This window comes from Panulirus ornatus, chromosome 7 (genome assembly GCF_036320965.1).
Source record: "Panulirus ornatus isolate Po-2019 chromosome 7, ASM3632096v1, whole genome shotgun sequence".
NCBI classification, from domain to species: Eukaryota; Metazoa; Arthropoda; class Malacostraca; order Decapoda; family Palinuridae; genus Panulirus; species Panulirus ornatus.
The window spans coordinates 1370584-1386046 of record NC_092230.1 but is presented as its reverse complement, the minus strand read 5'-3'; the positions used below and the strand labels follow the sequence as shown (position 1 = coordinate 1386046).

General features: G+C 43.3%; 1 protein-coding gene across 12 annotated transcripts in view; it reads left to right on the top strand.

Annotated features, from left to right (window-relative positions):
• LOC139749360 (uncharacterized) overlaps positions 1-15463 on the top strand; it is a 512783-nt gene that overhangs the window by 153846 nt on the left and 343474 nt on the right. For all 12 annotated transcript variants that reach the window (XM_071663109.1, XM_071663101.1, XM_071663103.1 and 9 more), the window contains exon 3: positions 10352-10411. The gene's annotated coding sequence lies outside the window, so the exon portion shown is untranslated. The remainder of the gene's footprint in view (positions 1-10351; positions 10412-15463) is intronic.

The window sequence follows — 15463 nt, the reverse complement described above, 5'->3', positions numbered from 1 at the left end:
TTTGCATATTAAGTAAATGGATTCAGGAAGTTTTCAAGAACTTTGGACGCTTACGTAACAGCTGCCTCGCTGCTCCTGTGTTCCTGCGGATCTGTTAAAAATCTGAGAGAAATATTTCATTGATTTATGTGTTTTGAAAAATGTTAGATTTGTTGTTTTAGGTCATAGAAGGCTTCAAATTTGTCTGTAAGTTGCCTTTATATTTTCGTGGTTTATCCCACTGACTGCTGTACTGAACATATGAAATATATTGTTAACTTATATAGACGGCGGCCCGGAGGCAAGTAGGTTTCTTGAGATGATGTGGAAAAATCCTACAGATCAGTTTGCTGCGTTACTAGATTGATTTGATGGTTGGCTAGTTGGTATGGCCTCCGCTCTCTACATAATACATTTGACAATGGCTTTATCATGTGGGAAATGAAGAGGTACCACGAACCCACCCTGCACTACCTCCTCCACCACGCACCAGCCACGAGAGATTATTACACACTTCTTGCCAAGTCCTCAGAATTCTCGCTTCTGTTCTATGGCCAACGATGGCTAGAACATTTACTAGTCAGAGAGAGAGAGAGAGAGAGAGAGAGAGAGAGAGAGAGAGAGAGAGAGAGAGAGAGAGAGGACTATTAAGATTTGGCGCAGCTTTGGAAAGTACACAGAAGCAGTCAGCAGCAAGAGACGAATACATCATATGACACAGTTGCTGCCTCCCAGAAGGATCCGTTGATTATCGAGGCCAAGTTCCATTTTCTTAATGATTTTAGATCTCTGACGTCATACCTGACAGGATATCACACACACACATAATTATGACGCCTTCCCCAGGCAAAAGTTTTACAGATTTGATCGAGAGTTGACTCAAACTTTTCATGAACAAGGAACATCTGCAAATCTCACCAGTTGGAATGAGCCAGTTGGACGCTACGGATATTGAAATGTGTTTTTCACAGTCATGTAAATACTGGCATGTGGAGGACGGACTCTGTTGTGAAAGGAACGCCTCAGAAAGACATCATCAGCCAACTGAAAGTTGTGAACGACAACAAACCTTGCCTGACAGATATGCCAGCAATGTTAAAGAATAAAAAGAAATTACTTTCTGAAGTGTCCAGTTGTACGGCAGATGTGTCCGTTCCATCCCAGAAGCATGTATAGTGACCCAGAGACGTGCTTGAACAACATTCGAAATCTTTTTAAGAAATAAATCTCGAATAAAAGCCAGTTTGAAACGCAGGGAACACCTGTTATCAAATAGTTTTGTGAAAGAGCATTTATGGGCGGCACCTGTTTGTTATCCAGCAGTGTGGTGCTCTGTTTGATGTAGTTGCCAGAGATGTAAAGTTCCTACGTTTCAGTGTAGAAGACCAAAGCTCACGAAGTAGATTAGACATCCACATAAGAGGATGAAGGGCTTTCCTGTGTAGTGCGATATGTGTGCAGTGATTCCCCCTTTTTATCCCACAGTCAGGCTGTGACTGAGTTCGGATTTTCGGTCGACAAAGAATCAGATACCTGCAACGTGCAGCAAGATCCTGCTGTGGTACAGATCCAAGTGTGTGATTTGTGCCACTGTCTGTGGAGGGGTCTCTGGTGTTGCCATCACAAAGGACCTGTTGGAATTTCCCGTAGCTGCGAGATCCAGCTGTCCCATCTGGAGGAGGAGATGACGGAACAGCAATAACAGAAGAGGAATTATGGCTGAATTAAAGACTATGAGGAAGACAAGAACGACTGCACGATAGATATGAAAATTTAGCAGAAGATTGTGGGAAACAACACAACACAGAGTCATGATCTGAAAGCCTTATTCTCTGGTCATGTTACAGTTATTATACTTCTTATACTTTTATGCAAAGCATAGGATGAAAATGTGGAGAGGTTTAAGAAATGCATTCAGTTTCATTTTGTACAATTGTGAATTACTTCATATGACTTCATATTTTTAAGCTTTTGATTGAAGTCTACATTGAAATGTTTTTTTCGCAACTCTCTTTTGTAAACTTTATAAAAGTGTAGTATTTTCTAAGCCTTGTTCTTCAAAAGCCTTCTAGAGGTCGTAGATATATTCATCTGATGGCTGGAGGGATCTTATCTCCTGTGATGTGAGACGATCTCGGGACATTGTTCCATTATTCAGTTAATCATTTACCTGAATCTTCTCCCTCCTCGATGGCCCTTTTGCAAAGCAATGAAGCAGACATCTTGTGCTTGTCGACTGATAGTTTGTTCAGTCTGGTGTTCACCATTATATTTCTGGATAAAGAAATGCTGTATCTTCATAATGAATCTATTTCTCTTGGAAATATTTTCAAATTTTAAGGTGAATCTGCAGGATTGATCTGAGCGATGTTTTGTCTTGATATTGTGATGTTTGGATACAGAGTGAGGACGCAGCTCCTCGGGGGATGGTGAATACAAGGCAGAGTCCTCGTCTTTCGTTGTTGTCTTGAATTCAAGGAATGAGTCACTGTGTCATGATAGCTGTAACTACTGTCATGTTCCAAGACTACCACATGTGATGTCATCCTTGGAAACTAATCTGCTTCCGGAAGAAACTGTCATCATTACTCTCTGTAGAGTCTCGTCTTGATTACATGTGAGAGTTGGCGACTTGCAGACTATGTCCTCTCACTAAGCAGGTAAGTCAGTAATCTAGATCATAGATTCGTTTCAGTTTCCTGTGTTCGTTTGGGGCCGGACTGTAACCTCGCACAGAAGACCTTTTGTGAATACATTTAACTTGATTAGGATTTCATGAGATCCATCCAAGACCTTAAACGCTTAACCAGTACACGAAACGAAGATTGTATTGTGATAATAATGAATCTAAGTTTTCGTTTTGTTACACACAGAATAGGCAGCTTTACCAACTGTAAAATGAAATGTCGCTGTGTTGGTAAAGCCTTGCCCAACAGTTTCTTCTTGAAGAGCATGTGCTGCTGGGGCGCTGTTTCTGGTGGAAAAAGTGAGCGGGGGGTCATGTAGCTGGCACCAGAGCATGTCTGATATGCTCACACCCATGATTCTTTTTAGGTATCTGGCGTTGCTCACACCCATGAGCGCTTTTTCTCCTCCGCCACAGTGGTAAGAAATATGTTGAAGAAGGAAAAACCCTCGTGAGGTCCTTATCTTGTTCTAGTGTACCACAGTCGTGGAAATGTGTCACAGTAATGATTCCGAAGTCGTTAACATATCCACAGTAACTTGTGGTGGTGTTTTAACAATGTTGCTCGGCCTCCTGTAACCCGTACCGTGTGTGGAGAGGGAGGTACCGTAACCCCTAGCGAGGTACACTGTCCTTATGCATATGCGAGTATGTTCCCTGGCACGACACATTACCATGTGTTGATTCGCTAGTTGGCACCACTGACTCACTAGTTGTGATGTGACTGAAAACTGGATGCCTCCCTGTGTGTTTACACAGTACACATGGCGGGGGCTATTTTTGTGAGCAGTGATAACAAATACGTATGGACAAGCAGCGTGAAGTTAATTTTTCCCTCGTCTATCTATATATCTGTCTATCTCTCTGTCATCATAGTTTCAGTTCCAATTTCATGGGGATGGATCGGGTACATAGAGCCTCTTCAACATCACACACACACACACACACACACACACACACACACACACACACACACACACACACACACACACACACATCCCTGACCCATACGCTTGTGGTAAAGTGAAGCACGGACTTCCACACTTATAAAAGTCCTTCGTATTTTTCTTCACTTTACACACTAGGTTCGTTCATCAGGTGATACAAACGTCTCCTTTCCTACTACCTCCATACACATGCTTCTTCACTTACAAACAACCTTCAGTCATTCCTCTTAACCTCACGTACAATATCCTCAGCCAACATAACATTCATTCTGTGCGTCAGTCTACATCTTCCTTGGTGGACGTGGTGTCTGCTGTATTCCTCTCCATCTCCAGCCTGTCATCTGCCATACCTTCTCCAGAGCCATGCCACCCTGAAGTAATGCAAATCATACGCTTTTCTAATGACTTTTGCTCATCACATAAATTTCTCACATCATCATTCTCTCTCTCTCTCTCTCTCTCTCTCTCTCTCTCTCTCTCTCTCTCTCTCTCTCTCTCTCTCTCTCTCTCTCTCTCTCTCTCTCTCCTGAACCCAGCTGCGCTACACATGTTACCCACCTCTGCTACTCATATTCTTTCATCTGTATTGACCTGTGTACACTCGGGTCACGCAGCCATACACCAGCCATGCAACAAGAATTGTTTCATCCTCGTTTCTTTCACATTCTCTGCTTAATTTTTATTTCCGATTCGTCAAAGCTTTCAGCTCACCCCTGAATTTTTTTTTAACATTTTTCTGGCATTCCTGTCAGTTTCATCTTTGCCGCTGTCATCATTGTAAAAGTGGTTCTTCCTCTGTCTAACTTAACGGTCAAGTATTTACACTCATTCACAGCCTCCATCCACTCTGACGTCCACTTCTTCTCAAAAACTAGTTTCTTTATTCGCATTCATCCACAGCAGCAGCATCCTCCTCCTCCTACATACACGAACGAACGGGTCCATCATCCTCTCCAAGTCTTCCTTTGATTTAGTCTCCCATCTGCATTCAACACTGTGTCATCTCCCTCCCTGTCTCTCCGTGCTCAGTCATCACGCCTCAGTCACCAGCACTTGGCCTCACCTCACACGTATCCTGTGTTCCATACAAAACATTATATCACCGTAATGACCTAACCCAACCTTGACGCTCTCTCACATTTATTTCAGACACGTCACATACACACCACCACTCACTCTCAGCAGCATTGATCAGCAGTCACAAGCCTTTTCTACACACACACACACACACACACACACACACACACACACACATGTAATGTCGCAACTTCCCAAAATGTTTTCTTATTTGCTTTATGCTTTTTTTCTAGATCCATAAAGACTGGTTACACTTTTTTCCTCAACAACTTTCTCTGCCACTTGCCTGAGCTTAGAGATATGACCTCAGCACCCTTCACCCCTTGCAAAGCCACCCTTGTTCCTCACCAACAAGTGGTTCACTAGTTCTTCTGACAGTATCCATCACTGCCCTGCTGTGCACCAGGCCATCACTGCCCTGCTGTGCACCAGGCCATCACTGCCCTGCTGTGCACCAGGCCAGCACTGCTATGGGACCAGTCTGCTCCTCTTCCTTGTATACACAGAACAAATACAACCGTCTTCGTCTTGGTGCAGTCATCAGCCACCTGAGCGGTGCTCTCCTCGCTTCCATACATCTTCTCCAGATCCAGTCCACAAGGGGCTCGCTTCCATGCTTCGCCATTTCGTTAACAAGTCCATCTATACTGTAAGCTTTTTTACCATCTTTGCGAGCCACATTGCTCCTCTCACTTCCGTCTCTCTCTTTCAGGAGGCTTTCAGGGAGGAGGAAAAGTTCTGAATTTTAAACGTTATATATATATATATATATATATATATATATATATATATATATATATATATATATATATATATATATATATATATATATATATATATGTATATATATATATATATTCCTATGAGTCACGGGGAAAATGAAACATGATAAGTTCCCAAGTGCACTTTCGTGTAATAATCACATCATCAGGGGAGACACAAGAGCGAAATATAAGTTAGTTGATATACAACGAAGAGACGTAGCTAGGACGCCATTTGGTAAACATGTTTACCAAATTGGTGTTTAAGCTCTTCTATCCGGGGTTGTGTGGACACCACCTTTCCTTCTGAACGACCATCCTGTACGTCCGACACTCAGGAGATACGTACGTACGTACGTGGCCAACAATCTTCTCCGTGATGATGGCAAGTTGTGTGGACTGTAGTAGTGATTGCCCTGCACTATGTTGGCAGTATTGTTTTATTGAACAGGGAGTTTTGGTCGTTATTAGCCTCGTTAATGAGTCATTATCTGAGCGATGAAGCTGTATTACGAGTTCCCGTATGTTTTGATCATTGTAATTAATGTGGTAGACAGTTTGATTCAGTGTGGAGCCGCTCTGGATATTACGGGCCTTGTTGGGTCGGAGCCCACTGCGGAAATTGACACGTCCATTTGTTTATTTAGGAAAAAGAAAAAAGATTTACCACTGTATACATCGGTGTAGTTCTCTCTCTCTCTCTCTCTCTCTCTCTCTCTCTCTCTCTCTCTCTCTCTCTCTCTCTCTCTCTCTCTCTCTCGTGTGGCGTGTATATATAGTGTCCTAACAATGTGTTTGCCAGGCATGGGATATAGATAAGGCTGTGCGGAGGGTGAATGTGTTGGAAATGAAATGTTTGAGGACAATATGTGGTGTGAGGTGGTTTGATCGAGTTAGTAATGAAAAGGTAAGAGAGATGTGTGGTAATAAAAACAGTGTGGTTGAGAGAGCTGAATAGGGTGTTGAAATGGTTCGGACATACAGACAAAATGAGTGAGGAAAGATTGACAAAGAGGATATATGTGTCAGAAGTGAAGGGACAAGAAAAACGGGGAGACCAAATTGGAGATGGAAAGATGGAGTGAAAAAGATTTTGAGCAGGAGAGTGAAAGGCGTGCGCGCGAGAGACTGACTTGGAATGATGTGGTATACAGGGGTCGACGTGCTGTCAGTAGACTGAGCCAGGGTATGTGAAGTGTCGATGGTAAATCATGGAAAGGTCTGTGGGGCCTGGATGTGGATAGGGATGTGGTTTCTGTGCGTTATGCACCGAGAATGGATACGAGCGGATGTGCCTTTCTTCGTCTGTTCTTATTGCTACCTTGCTTACGCAGGAAACTGCGATCAATATATATTTATATATATATATATATATATATATATATATATATATATATATATATATATATATATATATCTTTTTTCTTTTTTTTTAAACTATTCGCCATTTCCCGCGTTAGCGAGGTAGCGTTAGGAACAGAGGACTGGGCCTTTTTTGGAATATCCTCACCTGGCCCCCTCTGTTCCTTCTTTTGGAAAATAAAAAAAAAAAAAAAAAAAAATGAGAGGGGAGGATTTCCAGCCCCCCGCTCCCTCCCCTTTTAGTCGCCTTCTACGACACGCAGGGAATACGTGAGAAGTATTCTTAATCCCCTATCCCCAGGGATAAGTATATATATATATATATATATATATATATATATATATATATATATATATATATATATATATATATATATATATATATACTATCATTATACAAACACATGCCCTGCTTAATGAGGCTTATGCAACTGTAAGACTCCTCTAGGCCTCGCGGGAACAGGCAAGTGATGGGATGTATTGGATCGAGATCTGTTGTAAGCGAGACTGTACTCCAAGTCAACTTGCCGAAGTTGACTTATCGCTCGCATTGTAACCACTTGGAGGATGAGTCCAGTAAAGCACACACACACACACACACGCACACACCCTTGATTGGGTAGGACGTGTGTCAGTGGCGCTCTCGGGCCATCTGTGGATCAACATGTCGACCTGACCTCTCCCTCCCACCTGCCCCGCTTGACACCTGGATCACGCCTGACTGGACCTACAATAGATTTCATTGTGAAGGAGATGTGCATAATAGATAGCTTTACCAGTGAACCACTGACTCACTCACTGACCCTCTCAAGAGAGGTGTATGCCGGGGCTGTGGTCGCCTTAGTGTAAACAACCTGACATATACATAAGGTCGTGTGGGGTCGAGGGTCAGAGGGACGATCACCTGGTATAACACCAGTACTAACCTCCCTCCACTGACCGACCCATGATTTTGACCAACCAGCGTTGTACACACACAAGAACAGTCCTCTACCTACTGTGACTGTCATGAACAAGTTAGGTACAACTAAGGAAACAAATAGTTTAGTTTTCCCATAATTGTATGTGTATAAATTACTGTAACACAACCAACATGAAAATATTCATCACTTAATATTCATCATTAAATTCGTAATGTATGTTAACACAGTATTATTACAGTTCAACAAACATGTAACATTACATACACTAAAGTTCACCTTTAATACATAATGTATGTTAGCACACTGCTACTGCTATTCAGCCAATATGTAACTTTACATCTCGTAATGTTCAGTTAAGATCCGTTAAATATGTTATGTATAAACCATAAGATTTGTTCAGCAAGACTTCCTGTGCGATGTGGTTACTCTTCCCTCACTCATGTGCTTATCCAAAGCGTGTCCAGCATCCAGCCCCGCCCTACCTGATTTTAAGCTCTTCTGTATAACTAATAATATTATATGACCCCAGTTATGTAATTCCTCAACTGTATATTTTCACCCGACTGGCTACCTGAATCCAATAAACTGTTTCATATATATATATATATATATATATATATATATATATATATATATATATATATATATGAGACAGCACTCCTGTGTGTTTTCCACGATGAAACGATGCACAAACGTTGCCAAACAAGTGTGTCCTTGCGCCGCTTATAGACTGTTGCGTTAGGAGATAACTTTACCCTGCTGTTTGACACACACACACACACACACACACACACACACACACACACACTGGTGTGTATATGGAATCTCTGTTTTGGATCTTTGGAGCTTACCGTGTTGGCCTCACGTTAGTGAGAGAGAATATTTGGGTGGCTTGATAGTTGTATGTATTATGAAAAGGTACTCTCATCCGTCCGTCCGTCTCCAGTCTATGGTGTCGGCGAGGAAGTAGTCGGACGCACGATGACTAGCACCCATATAAGTTTGCCAATAATTCATAAATTTCCTTGACAGGATAAAAATTGCTGATTGCTCGGGTGATACATTTTCGGGAAAATATTTTGATGTATAGTGTTATATGTTTGAGTTGGAGGTGCCGGCAATATGGGAGGTATGAAGGGGAAGAAGTGAGGATGAGTGGTTAAACTGCTGAACAATGTAATTGCGCCGTTCATGATGTGGTGGTCAGGGTAGGACTGAGTGGTGTTGGTGAGGGATGGTGTGATAGCCAGGGAGGGAGGAAGTGTGGTGATGATGAAGGAGTGTGTGCTGGCCAGGGTGGGAAGACGTCGTGGTTGTGGTGAGGGGTAATGTGTTGGCCAAGGTGTAAGGGTGTGGTTCTGTTTAGGGAAGGCGTGGTAGTCCTCCTCAGAAGCGAGCAGAGAAGGGCCCAAAGGGTACGAACCTGCTGGTGATTTTGCAATAAGTTTTTGTCACATCCCAGGTCAAGAGGATGTTTTCATAAACTAAAGAGAAATGTCCTCATGTTACTTTGATATAGAAAGCCAGAGACTGTACTCATAATATGTGAAGTCAATCCCTTGAGTCCGACGTTACGACCCTTGAACACGATGACGCGACTCTTAAGCACGACAGTACGACCCTTGAGCATGATGATGCAGCCCCCTAAGTACGACGGTATAAACTCGAGTATAAACGCCAGAACATCATTCTCAAGGGCCGTGCCCTCCTGTGCACAAGTCGTGCCGTCATATTCAAGAGACGTGTTGAAGGTGTTGTGTCCTAGAATAAGGCACTTCCAGGACCCTCCACCACAACAGTCCTGGTTTTCGTGTTAAGCTTTACAGATATTCATGACGGCAAGTGGCCGGTCACTTGTTACTCTGTGGGAGGGAAAATATTCCTGACATGTTCAGCCACTGAGCGTCCTCGTCATCTCAACCAAGATGCCACGACGGAAGTCAGTCAGTGTCTTGTGTGTGTAGATGTTACAGGATATGTGAAGTTTCGTGTGAGGCAGGGTACTGCAGCTGGACCAGTCGTGTGCCTTCCCAGGCTAAACGTTCCAGTATGGGACGATGAGGTGACACTCCAGACCTCCTGGATGATGTGGGAATGATGTAGAACAATGTTTATCAGCCGGGTGTCCCCGACGCCGCCGCCGACCCCCGCCCCCGAGTCTTCGTTCATTGAAACGTTGTTCGTCTCAGTAAGGTTGTCTGAGCAGCGTGTGTGCCGTCCGTCGTCACCCAGGAGGTTCATGAGTGATATTTTCTTGGTAATTCATCATAAGGTCGCGTCATGCAAGTAACGGATGTTTTCTGTACATGGAGCCAGTGGTAATACCCTGGCGACACCACGACCACCGCAACACAACAACACACAACAGAAGACCTTCCTGGGGTGGGGAGCACTTGCCACCTCCCAACAGCGAACTGTCGCATATCCTCACGCTGTGAATTAGTCTTCCCTTGACTAACTTAGCCACGGGAGGTTCCCTCACACACACACACACACACACACACACACACACACACACACACACACACACACATACACACGTCTTTCTTCAGTAGTATTTAGCACGTTTTTCGCCCCTGCTGGGGTACTGATGCCTTGTGTCTTTCTTCCTGACAGTCATCGTGTGCTGGCATCCGTCGAGCGAGAACACCTGCTACCACCGGGCCCGCCTGCTGGGTGAGTACTGTACACCCTTGTTACCCCTGCCACCCACCACTGGCAGGGAGGGAGAGAGAGAGAGAGAGAGATGCATAAGTTGGTAGTTGAGTTGTTGAAGATTTGAGTGGATTATGACTTGATGGATTTGGTGTGAGATAGATAGATAGATAGATAGATAGATAGATAGAGAGAGAGAGAGAGAGAGAGAGAGAGAGAGAGAGAGAGAGAGAGAGAGAGAGAGAGAGAGAGAGAGAGAGAGGGGGGGGGAAGGGAGATGCATAAGTTGGTAGTTGAGTTGTTGAAGATTTTAGTGTATTATGACTTGATGGATTTGGTGTGAGATAGATAGATAGATAGAGAGAGAGAGAGAGAGAGAGAGAGAGAGAGAGAGAGAGAGAGAGAGAGAGAGAGAGAGAGAGAGAGAGAGAGAGAGGACGGTTGAACGGATAAGGGAGAAAACGAGTGAGTACATAGATGAGGGAATAGCTAAATAGGAATGTGTATATGAGTCTGTCTGTACATTCACGTACCTAAGTATATATTACGTATATACTTGTTTATAATTACTGTTTACTGTTTGTGTGTTATGGGGGAAAACCTTTTACCCTCGTGTAGTCCCGTCTCTTACCTTGCATATATGTACCGTATTTATATTCCTGTGTGTTTACGCGCTCCGTACCCTAATCTATGTATATGTTTATATAAATGTGAAAGTGATTTATGATTGTTTGCATGTGTCTTGGTATGTATCTCTTGTGTCCATGTGTGTGTGTGTGTGTGTGTGTGTGTGTGTGTGTGTGTGTGTGTGTGTGTTTCCGTGTGAGTCAGTACACTGTTGTGTCACAAGGTCAGCGCATGTAGCTCATGTATATACCAGCATTGCCCAACAGGAGCCACCCCTCACATTCCCCCACCCACACAGATCGCTGGCCAGCAGACACACACACTGGTGGCCATTTTGCCTCTCTCTCTCTCTCTCTGCACTTGACAATGGGGGCTTGACTCTGGAGAGAGAGAGAGAGAGAGAGAGAGAGAGAGAGAGAGAGAGAGAGAGAGAGAGAGAGAGAGAGAGAGAGAGAGAGGCTCGTCCTGGGATTATTAATAGAGGCAGCTCTCTCTGGGAGGCACACTCGAGGGGATGCACCAACCCTGGTGTTGCTTCTTGCCTTCCATACTGTGTTGGTGCTCATCCTTCTCCTGATACAGTGGGATGTGGGAGGCTGTGTTTGGCAGGCGGGGGTTATATTGTTCGTCAGCTGCTGTTGTGGAGGAGTATTTTTGGTCGTCTGTTAGATGATCGTTAAGCCTTTAGTGTTTTGTTGTTTCTGAATGGACGATTAAGTCTTTGGTTGTCATGTTGAAGGTAATTAGGTTTTGGATGATTATGATGTTCTCAAGTTGTGTGCACGTCTGTCTTGCTCTGGTAACATTGATGTACAACAAACTTCGAGGTTATGATGATGAAGCGGTTGTTGAGATTGTTGTTGTAGGACGTGGACGGGGTGAGGTGCAGGGAAGCCGAGAGGAAAGTGAAGACATAACGGAAGTTGAGGCAAGGTGAAGCAGAGGAGGAGGATAGTAACTGACGAAGAAGGATGGATCATGAAGCAAGGATGGATAGGAATTGATGGAGAAAAGGAGAGGAGAGGTTGACGTAATTAGGGAAGACGTAATTATGTCAAATGTGGAACAAGTATGGTGTAGGAGAGTTAGGGGTCAGATAAGTTATGAATAAATGAATTAAAGAAAGAGAAAAGATACTTAAGGGTAGTGAACACATGAAAGAGCCCAAGAAAACATGTCAAGACGCAGACATTAATGTAACAGGATGAATGTAACAGCTCAGTCAAGATTGTGTTAGAACAGAACAAACCTATAGATAATAGACACACGTGTATGTGTAATACCTTGCCGTACCATGTAATACAATGTAATACCATGCAGTACCATGTAATACAATGTAATACCATGCAGGGAACCATGTAATACCATGCAGTACCATGTAATACAATTTAATACCATGCAGTACCATGTAATACAGTGTAATACCATGCAGTACCATGTAATACAATGTAATACTATGCAGGGAACCATGTAATACCATGCAGGGAACCATGTAATACCATGCAGGGAACCATGTAATACCATGCAGGGAACCATTAGAGACTGTTCCTGGGTAACACCACGACTCCTTCATAGATGTTAATCATGAGGTAAGTCTAGATATCGAAGTGTTTGTGGTTATATGTGTAGGTTGGTACTTTAGAATCTTTTACTTCGATTCAATCTAAGTATCATAAAAGGCTAATATGGAATGAATACTTCAGAAAAAAAAGAACAAAGCTCAAGGGAAGTGAGAATCACTGATAATCCTTCCATAACAAAATACATGAAAGCGTGATGTGTAATGATGAATCGTGTAGGCCCTTCCTCCTCCCGCCTCACATGAACAGATCCAGTCTTGGTGACAGTATGTGGTAAGTTGTATTGCCTTGGACATGATGCTACTTAACTGTGAAGTGTAGGATTTGCATCTCTACCTGGAAACATTGCTTCTCTCTGTTTATGCACGTCATGTTTTGATATATTTTTTAGGGTAAGCTTGTAAGTAATTTTTTTTTTATTGGTAAATATATCTTACGTCGGGATTTCATGTTTTTCTTTGATCAAAGTAACTTTCTCACACTCACTAGACTTTGTGCTCCGTACAGACACTAATGATGGCACATGCGTATTATCCTTTCGTTATAATGCTGTGATGACCATATAAGCAATATTGAAATGTAAGCAAATAAGATAGAATGAAATTGTTCATTGAATCCATGGAGTCGTTTCTTATTATGATCCAGTTCTCTAAGCAACAGCTCTCTCTCTCTCTCTCTCTCTCTCTCTCTCTCTCTCTCTCTCTCTCTCTCTCTCTCTCTCTCTCTCTCTCTCTTTTTCCAAAAGAAGGAACAGAGAAGGGGGCCAGGTGAGGATATTCCCTCAGAGGCCCAGTCCTCTGTTCTTAACGCTACCTTGCTAACTCGGGAAATGGCGAATAGTTTGAAAGAAATATATATATGGATAATAAGACGTTATTCCCAGGGTACAGGTAGGTGTTGGAGGTAATTACGGGTAGTTAGGTTCAGTTGTACGCTGGTGGTGTTGGCTGTGGGAGGGAGTGAGGGAGGGAGGGGTGGGTGGGTGGGTGGGGGGTGGAGATGTTAGCGAGAGGGGTGGGTGGGTGGGGGGGGGGGGGTGGAGATGTTAGCGGAGGGCACAGCACTTGAGGCTCCACAAGAACTGGGTTGTGCACTGGCCCGTGGAGAGGGGAGCGACCGCCAGGCACAACAGACTCAGTTCCCACAGCAGCCCCAGCCATGCTAGTGCGGACGATCCCGTGCTGGAGGACAGTACATGGGAAGGACAGATAACACAAGACCTGATGGTCTATGACCAGGTTATCTGCTGGAGGACAGTACATGGGAAGGACAGATAACACTGACCAGATTTTGGACGTGTCTCTGGTTTGTGTGTCTACCTTGTCTTCTAGTTCCTGCTTGATTTTCTGTGCTGCTTCCCTCAAGCTTGTGCCACTTAGCATATCTCACATCGTTAATAGTATTATTCTGTCTTTTCAAAGTAGGGGATATTTACCATGTGTGACGGATCGCACAACCTTGCTGTGTCCACCCGTGTTGCTCCAGCGTACGTGGACTGAAGGTGAAGTGTGTGGATGTTAGGACTTAAGTCAGTACATTATAGCAAAAGGCTTTCCTCTGGCACACATCCCTGTAGGAAGATGACTACGAGGGCGTCACCATGTAGTGTGCATTGTATTAACAACATTTTTTTGGAAGGATTACTAGAAAATCTACCCAGATTTCATGGCAGCCTTTGGATTTATCTGGGGAAGAAGTATTATAACATTTGATCTAAAGAAAAAAAAAATATTGAAATACGAGCGTATTATGTTGTATTGTTGAAGTGGCTTACTGCTGGCTTGCATCATAAATGTGTCGGTGCAGCCATGAGAATATTACTCGTTTTTCACCTCGGCGATATTCAATGTTAATATATTGTAGTATTGTTTACGTACCTCTCATAAAAGAATGACCATCTCTGTGTTACATCTCCTTATCTTTAACTTCATACGATAACATCTTGGCATTGTCTGTCCTTCTAGCGTGAATGTATCATAGCGAGATACAGTGCGGAAAATATGAAGTATTATTTTGACTTTTTATTAGATCTCGGATTTTGCGGTTTTATTTTAATAGAACAGGATTATAAAGTGTGAGTCTTTATGAAGCTTGTCTCTGGACATTAGAAGTATTGTTGCTCTTCTTTGTAATCGTGTTAGTATTCATTCGTCTTTGGTAGAGTCTGGTGATTACAACTGAATGTTGTTTTCGTATTGTTGTTTGACTAGGGCGTTGCGAGGAGTAAGTGACGTGGCTTCCATTTCAAGTATCATATTTGTGTGTGTGTGTGACGCTTGAAATTCTCTTCGTGTTATTATGCGAAGCTGGACATTACTCTTCGTATTTGTGGTCATTGTTTATAGTTCCTCCAAGGTCTTGTTATTCTTACACTACTGACGATGATGCACCCAACATGTTATACTCGTCTCAACATGGTATACTCGTCTCAACATGGTATACTCGTCTTCAGGATCATAATAATTGGATGATTTAATGATTTGATGATTTGATTTTCATCATCAAACTACATTACTCTGCATTTGTCTTCACTCACGTTTATTCGTCGTAAATGTGACCACTACGTCCAATTTCCCGAATCATTGAACTGATTCACTCATTTTTCCGGGTCTTTACTTCCTCATTTCGTGTCGTCGTCGGCAAATTCTGATAATTTTCTGGTGAGTCGTGTCATCAAGATCAATAATACAGAGTAAAAGGATTATGTGTCTCATGACCGCGCCTCCTACCCTGCCTCATGTGTCTCATGACCGCGCCTCCTGCCCTGCCTCACGTGTCTCATGACCGCGCCTCCTGCCCTGCCTCACGTGTCTCATGACCGCGCCTCCTACTCTGCCTCATGTGTCTCATGACCGCGCCTCCTACC